Below are 13,700 nucleotides of genomic sequence, written 5' to 3'. Positions count from 1 at the left end.
TCGTTCATTCATTCATGGGCAGCTACGCCTCAGCTGAGACTTGGTCCTAGTCATCAAAAGTGCTGCTGTAACGCAAATACCACACTGGGTGGCTTTAACAAACAAATTCAGGGCGCCAGCTCAAGGGGAAGGCTTTCTCTCTCTGTTGGCTCTGGGGGAAGTCCTTGTCTCTTTTCAGCTTGTGTTTTTTGGTTCCTTGGAGATCTCATCTGGCTTGGCATACATCCAGTTGCAGTTGCTTGCTTCCATGTTTAATCTCCCTTTTAAATCTCAAAAAAGATTGATTTAAGACACACCCTACACTGATACTGCCTCATTAACATAACAAAGAAAACCCATTCCCAAATGGGATTATAACCACAGGTATAAAACCAAACCACACCCGCTGCTATGGAGTCAGTTTTTACTCATATCGACCCTACAGGACAGAGTAGAACTGCCCCACAGGGTTTCCAAGGCTGTAATCTTTATGGAAGCACACTGCCAACAGCCCAAGGAGTGGCCGGTGGGTTCAAACCGCCAACCTTTCAGTTAACAGTTGAGCGCTTAGCCGCCATACCACCAGGGATCTGCAACCACAGGTATAAAACTTGTTGCTGTTGAGTCGATTCCGACTCATAGTGACCCAATAGGACAGACTAGAACTGCCCCATAGAGTTTCCGAGGAGCGGTTAGTGGATTCAAGCTGTGACCTTTTGGTTAGTAGCCATAGCACTTAACCATTACACCACCAGGGTTTCCAACCACAGGTATAGGGATTAGGATTTACAACACATATTTTTGGAGGAGACAATTGAATCCACAACAATAACACAGATAACTTCAGGGCATGGGACAATCGGCCCTTTCACAGCACCCCCCTTCCAAAATAGGAGACAAGCTCCAATCAGCCTGTACGGAGCAAATGTTCCCAGTAGCCACTCTTGAATTCCTGCAGCAAGCATTTGTTAAATAGACCTCTGAGCGCTGCTGAAGAACTATGGCGCGCTACAGCTACTAAGCAGAAGGTCAGTGGTTCAAATCTACTAGGTGCTCCTTGGAAACCCTATGGGGCACTTCTCCTCTGTCCTACACGGTTGCTGTGAGTTGGAATCAACTTGATGGCAATGGGTTTGGTTTTAGTTTTGGTATAAGCATTGGTGGTGCGGTGGTTAAGAGATTGGCTGCTAACCAAAAGGCTGACAGTTCAAATCTACTAGCTGCTCCTTGGAAACCCTATGGGGCAATTCAACTCTGTCCTACAGGGTTGCTATGAGTCAGAATCAACTCGATGGCGATGGGTTTATGTACCAAGCAGGCAGTGATAGTTCAGTGGTGGAGTTCTTGCCTCCCATGCTGGAGACCCACGCTCCATTCTCAGCCAGTACACCTCGTGTGCAGCCCACCACCCGTCTGTCAGTGGAGGCTTGCCTGTTGCTATGATGCTGAACAGATTTCAGCGGAGCTTCCCAACTAAGACAGACTAGGAAGAAAGGCCTGATGACCTAATTCAGGAAATCAGCCAATGAAAACCTCACGTTCTCAACAACAACAAACAACAAAATAAAACAAATAAATACATGTTTATATAAATCCCATCGACCCCAATGGAACATAGCCCTACCTGCAGCCTGTCGTGGGAACGTCCCATCGTGCTTGGGGTCACCATGAGCCAGAGCTAAATCAATGGCCGCTTGCAACACTGTGCCAAGCACGGAGCTGTAAGCTCGGGATTCCCTAGTGAGCAAGCTTGCACCTGGTGCTACCCTCCAGATGGGAATGTGGGGCAGACGGCCAGGCAACGGCTGCAGTGATGGGGATGCATGGAGCGGGAGCCTTCGGTGTGGCAGGTGGGACAGGTCCAACAGGGTGCACAGGAGCGGGGGCCATCTACAGAAGATAGCACCTATGGCAATTAGTTTTAAATTGCTGAATGATCTCACACAGCTGGTGTCATGGATTGAATTGTGACCCCAAGAAATATGTGTCGACTTGGTTAGGCCATGATTCCCAATATTGTGTGGTTGTCCTCCGTTTTGTGATTGTAATTTTATACTTAAGAGGATTACGGTGGATTGTAACACCACCCTTACCCAGGTCACATCCCTGATCCAACGTAAAGGGAGTTTCCCTGGGGTCTGGCCTGCACCACCTTTTATCTCTCCAGAGATAAAAAGAAAAGGGAAGGGAGCAGAGAGGGGGAACCTCATGCCACCAAGAAAGCAGCAGTGGGAGCAGAGCACATCCTTTGGACCTGGGGTCCCTGTGCCTGAGTAACTCCTCAAGCAGAGGAAGATTGAGGACAAGGAACCTTCCTCCAGAGCTGACAGAGAGAGAAAGGCTTCCCCTGGAGCTGACACCCTGAATTTGCACTTGTAACCTGCTAGACTGGGAGAGAATAAATTTCTCTTTGTTAAAGCCATCCACTTATGGTATTTCTGTTACAGCAGCACTAGATGACCAAGACAGCTGGCAACGGAAACTGCAGTGGCTCATTAGTGCCCCTCCTCAAGCGGCGCCCAGGGTACACGTCCTACCAGCCATACTTTAGTTACACCTCTGAACACAAGGTGGGCTTGGAGAGAAACACTGAGAGTACCACCCCAAAATTTCATGGTTAGCCATGTCAAGGTTGTAAAAAGCTGGTTCTCGGACAATCAAGAGCCTCTCTTCAGCCCAAACTCCAGGGAGCCGTTCAGCAAATGGTTGCAGAGCTGGCATATACTTAGCGTTCACTGTTCCAGAAATCCCTTGCTGAATTCCTTCTATTTCAGCTAACCCAGGACCCTAGGTCTTCTTCAAACGAAACAGCAGTTTAACTTAATTACTAAAGAATGTCTGCCTTGAGCATTGTGCTCTCTTAAAGAACTATCTATAGGGGATCAAATTGATGAGAGCAACTTGAAACGTTAGACAAGAACCTTAGAGGACAGTGAGTTTAGGTTAATGAGGGAGGAACAATTCACAACAGGAGGGTGAGAATAGTTGTGCAACTCGAGGAATGTAATCAATGTCACTGAATTGTGCTTGTGGAAATGGTTGAATTAGCGTGCGTTTTAGTGTGCATTTTTCAATAACAGCAAAAAGTGCACACACATACACACACACAGAAATACCAAACAAACGAACAAACAAAACAAAACCCAGACAAAAACGGTCTCAGGGAGCTCCTCTCTGAGAGGGTGATATTTGAGTAAAAACCAAGAGGAAGTGAGGGAATGAGCAAATCATGTGTATGGAGAAAGAGTCTCCCAGACAGGGAGAAGCAGGACATGCAAAGGCCCTGGGGTAGAGCTCACTGGGCATAGACAGCTATGAGTCAAAAATTGACTTGACAGCACCCAACAACAATTGAGCCGACAGGGCTTGCTGATAGATTTGATATGGAATAAGAGAGAAAGAGAGATTGTCTCCAAGGTTTGAGGCCCAGCTACATTGCTTGAGCACCTACTCTGTGTCAAGCACTGTAGCTTTACCTTCGTTAGCTCATTTAATCCTTACAACTTTCCTCTGAGATCCACTTTATTGTTAATCCCAGAGAGATTACATCACAGAGTTAGTATAGGAGGGAGACAAGACACAAACCTAAATTTGGCTCCAAAGTCCAAGCTCAATACTCACATTGCCTTCTGCTACCCTTGTTGTCGTTGTTACTTGCTGTCAAGTCAGATCCAACTCATGGTGACCCGATGTATAAGAGAACAAAACATTGCCCAGTCCTGCACCATCGTTGGTCTGCTCAAGTCCATTGTTGCGGTTGCTGCGTATTTTGAGTGGTGGTGTCACTTTGATCTCATATAGATCAATCTTAAAAAGCATAATGGTCAAGGCAGACTTTTTTACTAGTTATACTAGACTTATTGTTTGGTTTAAAGAAGTTTTCAGGGGATATTTTTGATTTAAAGTTTAAAGATTATCTCACGGCAATAATTTCAGTGGTTCGTCTAGCCCCTATGGCTCCAGAAATGTGTGGATTTCATGAGAATTTGAAAATCTGTTCTACATTTTCCCCCCTTTTGATTAGGATTCTACTACAGAATCTTTGATCAAAAATGTTCAGTAATGGTAGCCAGGCACCATCCAGTTCTTCTGGCCTCATGGCAAAGAGGCAGTTGTTCATAAAAACAGTTGGCAAAGTTTCTGGTTGTTTTCTTTTTCCCAGAAGACAGATTTCAAACGACTACATCTGCGCAAACCTCCAGCCTCCCGACTGGCTCTTCCACAGCAGCCCTGGTTCTGAACTTCAGACTCAGCCCCATCCAAACCCATTCACCAGGGGATTTGAGGCTGAGATTCTCAAGTCAAAGGGTGTGAATCATCACCCCCTCACAGGGGGCTTGTCCTTCCCCTGTAATGGTTAAATTCCCACTGAGAGGTGAGGAGCTTGTGGCTAAGAATAGGTGTTGAGGCTAAAACTCAACAGAGGTGCAATACAGGTGTGCTGGAAAAAGACATAAGAAAATGAGCAATCATAAGGCGCCTGGTGGGGCAGTGGTTAAGCACTGAGCTGTTAATCCAAAGGTTGGTGGTTCGAGCCCACCCAGTGGCTCCTCAGGAAGAAGGCCTGGCAATCTGGCAATCTATATGACCGTAGCCTAGAAAACCATATGAGGCAGTTCTACTCTGTCACATGGGGTCGCTGTGAGTGGGAATCCGCTCCACGGCACCAAACAACATATGTTCTGCTCAGGTGGAGTTAACAGGGGGCTCGCTGCACTCCCTGGTGATACCTTTAACTGATTGGGGGCTTCCTGCCTGAAGAGGGGTGTGGGGGCATGGGCTCCTGGCTCCAGCTACCCAAGTGATCTTTTATCATTGCTCCCCTCAACAGATGCAGGGGAACAACCCAAATGAATGCAGCAACATTCACCCTCTCTGGTCGTGGGTGGTGCAGTTACTGTGCTCAGCTGCTAACCGAAAGGTTGGAGGTTTGAGTCCACCCAGAGGCACGTTGGAAGAAAGGCCTGGTGATCTACTTCCAAAAAAAATCAGCCGTTGAAAACCCTGTATAGCACAATTCTACTCTGACCCACATGAAGTCACTGTGTGTCAGAGTCGGCTCAAGGGCAGCTGGTGGTTTAATGTGGCATCAAGCTAAACATCAGCACGCATCGGTCTATTACTTGCCCAGAGTACTCAAGAATCTGGTGACGAATAAACAGTGCCAAGCTGGTTTTAAGTGTTTGTTTTAAATTGCGCAGCCTTGACTGAATTTTTCTGTATCGTGATAACAGTAACTCCCACCAGGAGAAAAGTTAACAACTAAGTGGTTAAGTGTTTGATTGTAAACCGAAAGGCCGGCAGTTTGAATCCACTGGCTGCTCCTTGGAAACCCTATGGGGCAGTTCTTCCCTGTCCTATAGGGTTGCTATGAGTCAGAATCAACTCAGTGGCAATGGGTTTTTTTTTTGGTCTTTATATTTGTTAACAGAGTTCCTGTGTGATGCAAATGGTTAATGTGCTTAGCTACTAACTGAAAGGTTGGAGGTTCGAGTCCACCCAGAGGTGCCTTGGAAGAAAGGCCTGGCGATCTCTTTCTGAAAAATCAATCGTTGAAATCTCTATGGACCACAGTTCTACTCTGACACACGTGGGGTTGCTGTCAGTCAGAGCTGACTTGGGGGCAGCTGGTGGTGGCGGTGGTGGTCAGTGGGGGCCAACTAGGATATTGACATTCCTGGCTTCTGACTGAATTCATTAGGTAAATAGCCACTACTCCAAACTATTTCCCCATCTCAGTAAAGTCACCCCATAGATTTTTACAAATGTGAGGTCCTTCCTTTACAGTAACCCCTTCTTGCCATAGGAGTTTTCCCTCTTAAAACAAATTGTCACTCATTAGTTGAGAATATTATAATCCAAAGAAATGCTAAAAGATGGGGCATTCTGACCACATTTTGACTCTTTTTTTCAGTTTAAAAGCATTTTACATGAGTGTCCAACAGCCTAATATCCAAACTGAATAGACGCTGCCATTAATGTGCAACTTCCAGCTATCATCCTCACCGGAGCTGCAAGGCCGACTCATGACTTCCGTGTAGCATATACTATTGACATTTGAATACGGTTGCTGCGCTCTTGTGTCAGGAAGCATGGCGCATCTGAGATTTTTATCCTAGACTTGCAAGCTAGCAAGTTCCATGGATGCTGACAGAAGACACCAGACTCTCGGATCAGAGGCGAAAGGCTTATTAATAATTCACAGCAAAAGCTGTAGCCACCGCGTCAGCGCATTTGCCTGGGCTTCCCTGCCCGAAGTCTCATTCTCATGGGGCAACAAGACGGGCCCAGATGGCGCTGTGCGCACAGGGGATTGTGACAAAGCTGAGGACCCAGGGCTGAGGATCCAGCGCTTTCTGAGCCAGCAGCAAGCAGGGCAAGCAGCCGACAAGCCGGCCCCCACCTCCTGAGGGGTGAGCAGTTACTAGGCAGTCACGTCCTGGGCGCCTTGACCTACTTAGTTGCCGGTATAACTAGTTACAGAAACTGCTCGGCACCATGACTTGGATATGCCCGGAGTCTGGCGAACTCAGCAAGACGTCGCAGGGCTGCTCAGCACCCACGCAGACTGCTCAGCACCCACGCAGACTGCTCTCCCCACGTCTACCTACGCCCAGGTGGTCTCTCCTCTCCTCACTCCGTTGTAGGAGAACCTTCTTTATGATGTCTGTGCTACTCTTCAGACAACTGAAAATCTGGCCTGATAACCCTATCCCCCAGGCAACCCAGCTCTCTTGCAGAAACATAACACTTCTCAGAAAGCAAATTAGAATTAAACATAAAACCAAGGCTTTTCCTGCTGCATCCTTTTGTGTTTGGCCTATGCTGTCTTCCTCCTTAGAGCCACTGCAGACAAGAAGGGAGTCCCTGGGGGTGCAAACAGTTAATGTGCTTGGCTGCAAACCAAAAGGCTAGCAGTTCAAATCTACCCACAGGTGCCTTGGAGGAAAGGCCTGGCAATCTACAGCTGAAAAATCAGCCACTGAAAATTTCATGGAGCACAGTTCTACTGTGACACACATGGGGCTGTCGTGAGTCAGAATTGACTTGAAGGCAACTGGTTTGTTTGATTTTTTTTTTTTTGGTGTTTTGTTTCGAGGTCAAGAAAGGTATTTGTTTGTTGAAAGGGAGAAAACTCGTTGCCATGAAGTCAATTCTGACTCATACAGACTCTACAGGACAGAGTAGAATTGCCCCCATAGGGTTTCCAAGGCTGTAAATCTTTACAGAAGTAGGCTGTCACTTCTTTCTCCTGTGGAGCAAGCGGCTGGTGGGTTTAAGCCACTGACCTTTTGGTTAGCAGCAGAGTGCTTAACCACTGTGTCACCAGGGCTCCTCTTGGAGGGGAGGGGAGTGTTATATACACCTGTTGGAATATGTGACTCTTAGATCAAGTGACTAATGTGTTGGGTGGAAGTGTGTCAGGTGTCCCTCAACAGCACAGTTCACTCTTGCTTTTTAAACACGGTGAGGCCACCTCAAGGCTCACATTGTGGGCATGTGTGTTACCAGGGCAGCAGGGAACATCTGTACTCAGGAAAGGCCTGTGGGCGAGAGAGAACCCAGCGATGCCTCATTAGGGTCCCTGCTTCCCTGTAAGGACAGCGGCGGGCTTCTTCTCATCTAATATTGATACCCCAGAGATCCAGGCTATGCAGCCAACTCCAACTTGACATCCTCACCCGCGTGTTTAGGCAGGTATATTTAGAGCTGTTGTCAGCTGCTGTCAAGAGAACTGGCATAACAGAACTGGCTGATGTGATCCATAGGGTTTTCACTGGCTGATTTTCAGGAGTAGCTTTCCAGGCCTTTCTTCCTAGTCTGTCTTAGTCTGGAAGCTCCCCTGAAACCTATTCAGCATCACAGCAACACGAAAGCCTCCACTGACAGACAGGTGGCGGCTGTGCGTGAGGTGCATTGGCCAGGAATCGAACCCAGATCTCCCACATGCAAGGCTAGAATTCTACCTCTGAACCTCCACTGCCCCCACGATTAGAGATAGGTGTCTCTACACTCTTCAAAATTGAAGCCTAGAGCTCCTCCCTGCACCCAACACATACACTCACACACACTCACACTCACATACTCATTCACACTCACACACTTACTGTGATTATTAAGATTGTGTGTCAACTTGGCAGGGCCATGATTCTCAGTGGTTTGGCAGTTTTGATGTCGTTTGGCAGTCGTGTGATGGTGTAATCACTTCCATGATGAGATCTGATATAATGTGATCACCTCCATGACGAGATCTGCTGTAAGTAGCCAATCAATCAGTTGAAAGGGAGTTTCCTTAGGAATATGGCCTGCATCAAAGATAAGTGGACATTCTGGCAAGGCTTGTGGGCTTTTGCTCGCTCTGGATCCTGCAGCTGGCTCCTGTTCATCTGATCTCTGGTTCTTGGGACTTGAGCTAGCAGCTTACCTGCGGTCTTGCCTGCCAGTCTTGGGATTCAGTGGTCTTTACAGCCTGTGAGCAAGAGCCCTGCTCACTGACCTGCTGATTTTGGATTCTCCAGCCCCTGTGGCTATGTGAATCAGGAAAAACCTTCCAGCCAGCCCCATGGATCTGGGACATTCCAGCCTCTACAACCACCATTTCCTTGATATAAATTTCTCTATATAGATATTTACGGAAACCCTGGTGGTGGCCTAGTAGTTAAGAGCTACATCTGCTACCCAAAAGATCGGCAGTTCAAATCCAGCAGGCACTCCTTGGAAACCCCATGGGGCAGTTCTAGTCTGTCCTATAGGGTCACTATGAGTTGGAATAGACTCGATGGAAACGGGTTTATATAGATATTTATACTCTTTACTGGCTTTGCTTCTCTAGAGAACCCAGCCTAAGATAATTGCTCACACTCACAACTCATGATCAAGCACCATCACACACTCACGCTCACACACATACTTGTTCACATTCATGTTCACATACACACACACGCTCACATACTGGCTTATACACCCACATACCCATCACATACTCACACCCACACATTCACACTCACGCTATTGATTCCTCTTGCAGCTTTCCTTGTCTCCATACATGGCGACTCCATCCATTAAGTTGTTCATGTCAGAAAATTTGCTATCATCTGCCCTTCTCCTTCCATTCCAATTCATCTTAGGTTGGGTTCTCTAGAGAAGCAGAAGCAGTGAAGCATATATATGTACATGTATAGAGAGAGGGAACCCTGGTGGCATAGTGGTTAAGTGCTACAGCTGGTAACCAAAGGGTTGGCAGTTCGAACCTGCCAGGTGCTCCTGGGAAACTCTATGGGGCAGTTCTACTCTGTCCTATAGAGTTGCTATGAGTTGGAATCAACTCGACGGCACTGGGTTTGGTTTGGGTTTTGGTATATATATAGAGAGATATTTATCTCAAGGAAATGGCTCACTTGGTTGTACAGGCTGGCAAGTGCCAAGTCCATGGGTCAGGCATCAGGCTGGAGGCTTCTTCTGACTCACATAGCTGCAGGGGCTGATGAATCTAAGATTGGCAGGTATAATGGCAGGCTGCTGGCTTAAGTTCCAAGAACTAGAGAACAGAGGATGAGAACTCAGATGCTAGATCAAGAGAAGGCAAGCTTTGCTAGAATATCCATATGTATAAGATGCAGGCCACATCCCCAAGGAAACTCCCCTTACTGCTGCTTGGCTGATCACATCAGATCACATCATGGAGGTGATTACATTATATCACAAAATGGAATATTACTACATCATTACATAACTGCCAAATTACGTAATTACGTAACTGCCAAACCACTGAGAATCATGGCCCAGCCAAGTTGACATACAACCTTAACCATCACACCTGTCAATCCTACCACAAAACTATCTCTCAATTGCACAATTTCTCTTCATCTCTACCACCTCATCCAAATCACTATACTTTCTGTTGTTGTTGTTGTTAGGTGCCATAGAGTCAGTTCCAATTCATAGTGACCCTATGGATATACAACAGAATGAAACACTGCCAGATCCTGCCCCATCCTCACAATTGTTGTTATGTTTAAGCCCATTTTTGCAGCTACTGTGTCAATCCATCTCATTGAGGGTTTTCCTCTTTTTCGACAACGCTCTACCAAGAATGATGTCCTTCTCCAGGGACTGATCCTTCCCGATAACATGTCCAAAGTATATGAGACATAGTCCGGCCGTCCCTGCCTCTAAGGAGCATTCTGGTTGTACCTCTCCCAAGACAGATTTGTTTGTTCTTTTGGTAGTCCATGGTCTATTCAATATTCTTCACCAACACCACAATTCAAAGACATCAATTCTTCTGTCTTCTTTAGTCATTGTTCAGCTTTCACATGCATATGAGGTGATTGAAAGCACCATGGCTTGAGTCAGGTGCACCTTAGTCTTCAAGGTCACATCTTTGCTTTTCAACACTTTAAAGAGGTCTTTTTTATCATATTTGCCCAGTGCAACGTGTCTTTTGGTTTCTTGACTGCTGCTTCCATGGGTGTGCATTGTGGATCCAAGTAAAATGAAGTCCTCGGCTACTTCACCCTTTTCTCCATTTATCATGATGTTGCTTATTGGTCCAGTTGTGAGAATTTTTGTTTTCTTTATGTCGAGGTGTAATCCATACTGAAGGCTTTGGTCTTTGATCTTCAGCAATAAGTGCTTCAAGTCCTCTTCACTTTCAGCAAGCAAGGTTGTGTCATCTGCATATCGCAGGTTGTAAATGAGTCTTCCTCCAATCCTGATGCCCCATTCTTCTTCATATAGTGCAGCTTCTCAGATTATTTGCTCAGCGTACAGATTGAATAGGTATGGTGAAAGGATACAACCCTGATGCACAACTTTCCTAGCTTTAAACCACGCGGTATCCCCTTGTTCTGTTCTAATGACTGCCTCTTGATGTACGTACAGGTTCCCCATGAACACAATTAAGTGTCCTGGAATTCCCATTCTCTGCAGTGTTATCCATAATTTGTTATGATCGACACAGTCAAACGCCTTTGCAGAGTCAATAAAACACAAGTAAACATCTTTCTGGTGTCCTCTGCTTTCAGCCAGGATCCATCTGACATCAGCTACGTTTTCCCTGATTCCACGTCCTCTTCTGAATCTGGCCTGAATTTCTGGCAGTTCCCTGTGGATATACTGCTGCTGCAGATACTTTTGAATGATCTTCAGCAAAATTTTACTTGCATGTGATATTAATGGTATTGTTTAATTGTTAAATTAATGATAATTTCTGCATTAGGTTGGATCACCTTTCTTGGGACTTCTTCCAGTCGGTTGGCCAGGTAGCTGTCTTCCAAATTTCTTGGCATTGATGAGTGAGCACTTCCAGTGCTGCATCTGTTTGTTGAAACATCTCACCTGGTATTCCATCAATTCCTGGAGTCTTGTTTTCCCCCAATGCCTTCAGTGCAGCGTGGACCTCTTCCTTCAGTACCATCAGTTCCTGATCATGTGCTACCTCCTAAAATGTTGGAACATTGACCAGTTCTTCTTGGTATAGTGACAGTGTATTTATTCCGTCTTCTTTTGGTGCTTCCTGCGTCATTTAACATTTCCCTATAGAATCCCTCAATATTGCAACTCGGGGCTTGAATTTTTTCTTCAGTTCTTTTAGCTTGAGAAATGTCAAGTGTGTTCTTCCTTTTTGGTTTTCTAACTCCAGGTCTTTGCACATGTCATTATAAGACTTTACTTTGTCTTCTCAAGATGCCCTTTGAAATCTTCTGTTCAGTTCTTTCACTTCATCATTTCTTCCTTTTGGTTTAGCTACCTGACCTTCAAGGGCAAGTTTCAGAGTATCTTCTGACATCCATTTTGGTCTTTTCTTTCTTTCCTGTCTTTTTAATGACCTCTTGCTTTCTTCTTATATGATGTCCTTGATGTCATCCCACAAACTCATCCAGGAAGAAGGACCCAGCAGTCCACTTCTGAGAAGAATTAGCCAGTGAAAATCTTATGAATAGCAATAGAACATTGTCTGATATAGCGCCGGGAGATGAGCCCCTCAGATTGGAAGGCACTCAAAATACCACGGGGAAAGAGCTGCCTCCTGAAAATAGAGTCGACCTTAATGACTTGGACGGAGTCAAGCTTTCGGGACCTTCATTGGCTGATGTGGCATGACTGAAAATGAGAAGAAACAGCTGCAAACTTTATCATTTCTAGCTGGGGCTATTTCAGTAGCTTCCTCCTCCATTTCTCCACACAACAACTCAAACCACCGTTTTTAAAAAGAAATCACACCCCAACCCCTTCTCTGCTCTAAAACCTTCAGTTACACTGAGAATAAATACATAAACTACTCTGTGTGAGCTGACCCCTAACTGCCCCTTCAATGCAACGCCCGCACTGTACACACAGCACTCCATCCTCCCCACATTCCCCTAATGCTTTGCTTCTTTTCCTGCCTAGAATGCCCTTTACCCACTCTTGGCCTGAGTGGTGGGCATTACCAATACTCACCACTATTTCTGATTCCCATTTTCTGGGCATGTGAGGTTAGGCATGGCCATGACATTTGCTTTAGCCAATGAAACGTCAGCGGAAGGGGCGTGTGTCAGTTCCTGGCAGAAGCATATGAGGGCCAGAGTGCATTTGTCCACACCTCATTCCCTGGATGTAGTGCTCTTGGAAGACGAGTCAACACGGAGGTGCCTGAAGCTCAAAGCAGCCTGGAACGCTGAGCCACGTCTGGAGCCGTATCTCTCCCCACCTAATGCGAGCGCAAAGGAGAATTCTAATGGAGAGCCCTTGAGGTTTTGGTGGTGTTGTTACTATCTATTGTGACTGGCAAAGAGTTCCATTCTTCCAGAAGAAGCCTTCTGACTCTGACTTTACCCACGTACACACATCCAACCACATACACATACACACACAACCACAGGCCTCCAACCACACACTCACACCTAATCACATACACACACTCAACCACACACCCACACCACTACACACACAACCACGTGCACAAAGTGCACAACACAAACACACAACCACACACACGCTGATGCCCAATCACATGCACACAACCACAGACACACACACCCAACCACATACACTCAGCCCCCCATACACAATCATATACACACAACAATACATACAAACAACCACGGACACACAACCACATACACAGCCCCTACAACCATGCACACAAACACACGCACGTAACCCCACGCAAACCACACACACAGCCACACACCACACACCCAGCCACACACATACACAACCATACACACACAAAACCCCCCACATACATCCCTAAATTCTACACCCTTATTGTTCTCTCATAGGAGCCCTAGTGACGCAGTGATTAAGCGGTCGGCTGCTAACCGAAAAGTCAGCAGTTCGAATTTACCAGCTGCTCTTTTTTCCATAGGAGAAAGATGTGGCAATCTGCTTTTGTAAAGATTACAGCCTTTGAAACCCTACAGGGCAGTTCTACTCCATCCTATAGGGTCGCTATTAGTTGGAATTGACTCAACGGTAATGGATCTCGGTTTTTTTGTTTTGTTTTTGGATTATTCTCTCATAGTCTCTTTTCTGTTCCTTCATATCCTTATCACATTTTGTAATTACACATTTACTTGGTGTTGGTTTATTGTTTGTCTTGCCCACTAGATTATAAACTCCACGCAGGTAGAGATGATGTCTGCTTTGTTCCCAGGGAGCCTCCAGCACCTAGCTTGGGGCCTGCATATAGGAGACACTCAACGAATAATTCTCAAATGAACGGGTGAGAGAAT

This window comes from Elephas maximus, chromosome 23 (assembly GCF_024166365.1).
Source record: "Elephas maximus indicus isolate mEleMax1 chromosome 23, mEleMax1 primary haplotype, whole genome shotgun sequence".
Classification (NCBI taxonomy): Eukaryota; Metazoa; Chordata; class Mammalia; order Proboscidea; family Elephantidae; genus Elephas; species Elephas maximus.
This window is presented reverse-complemented; position numbering follows the sequence as displayed.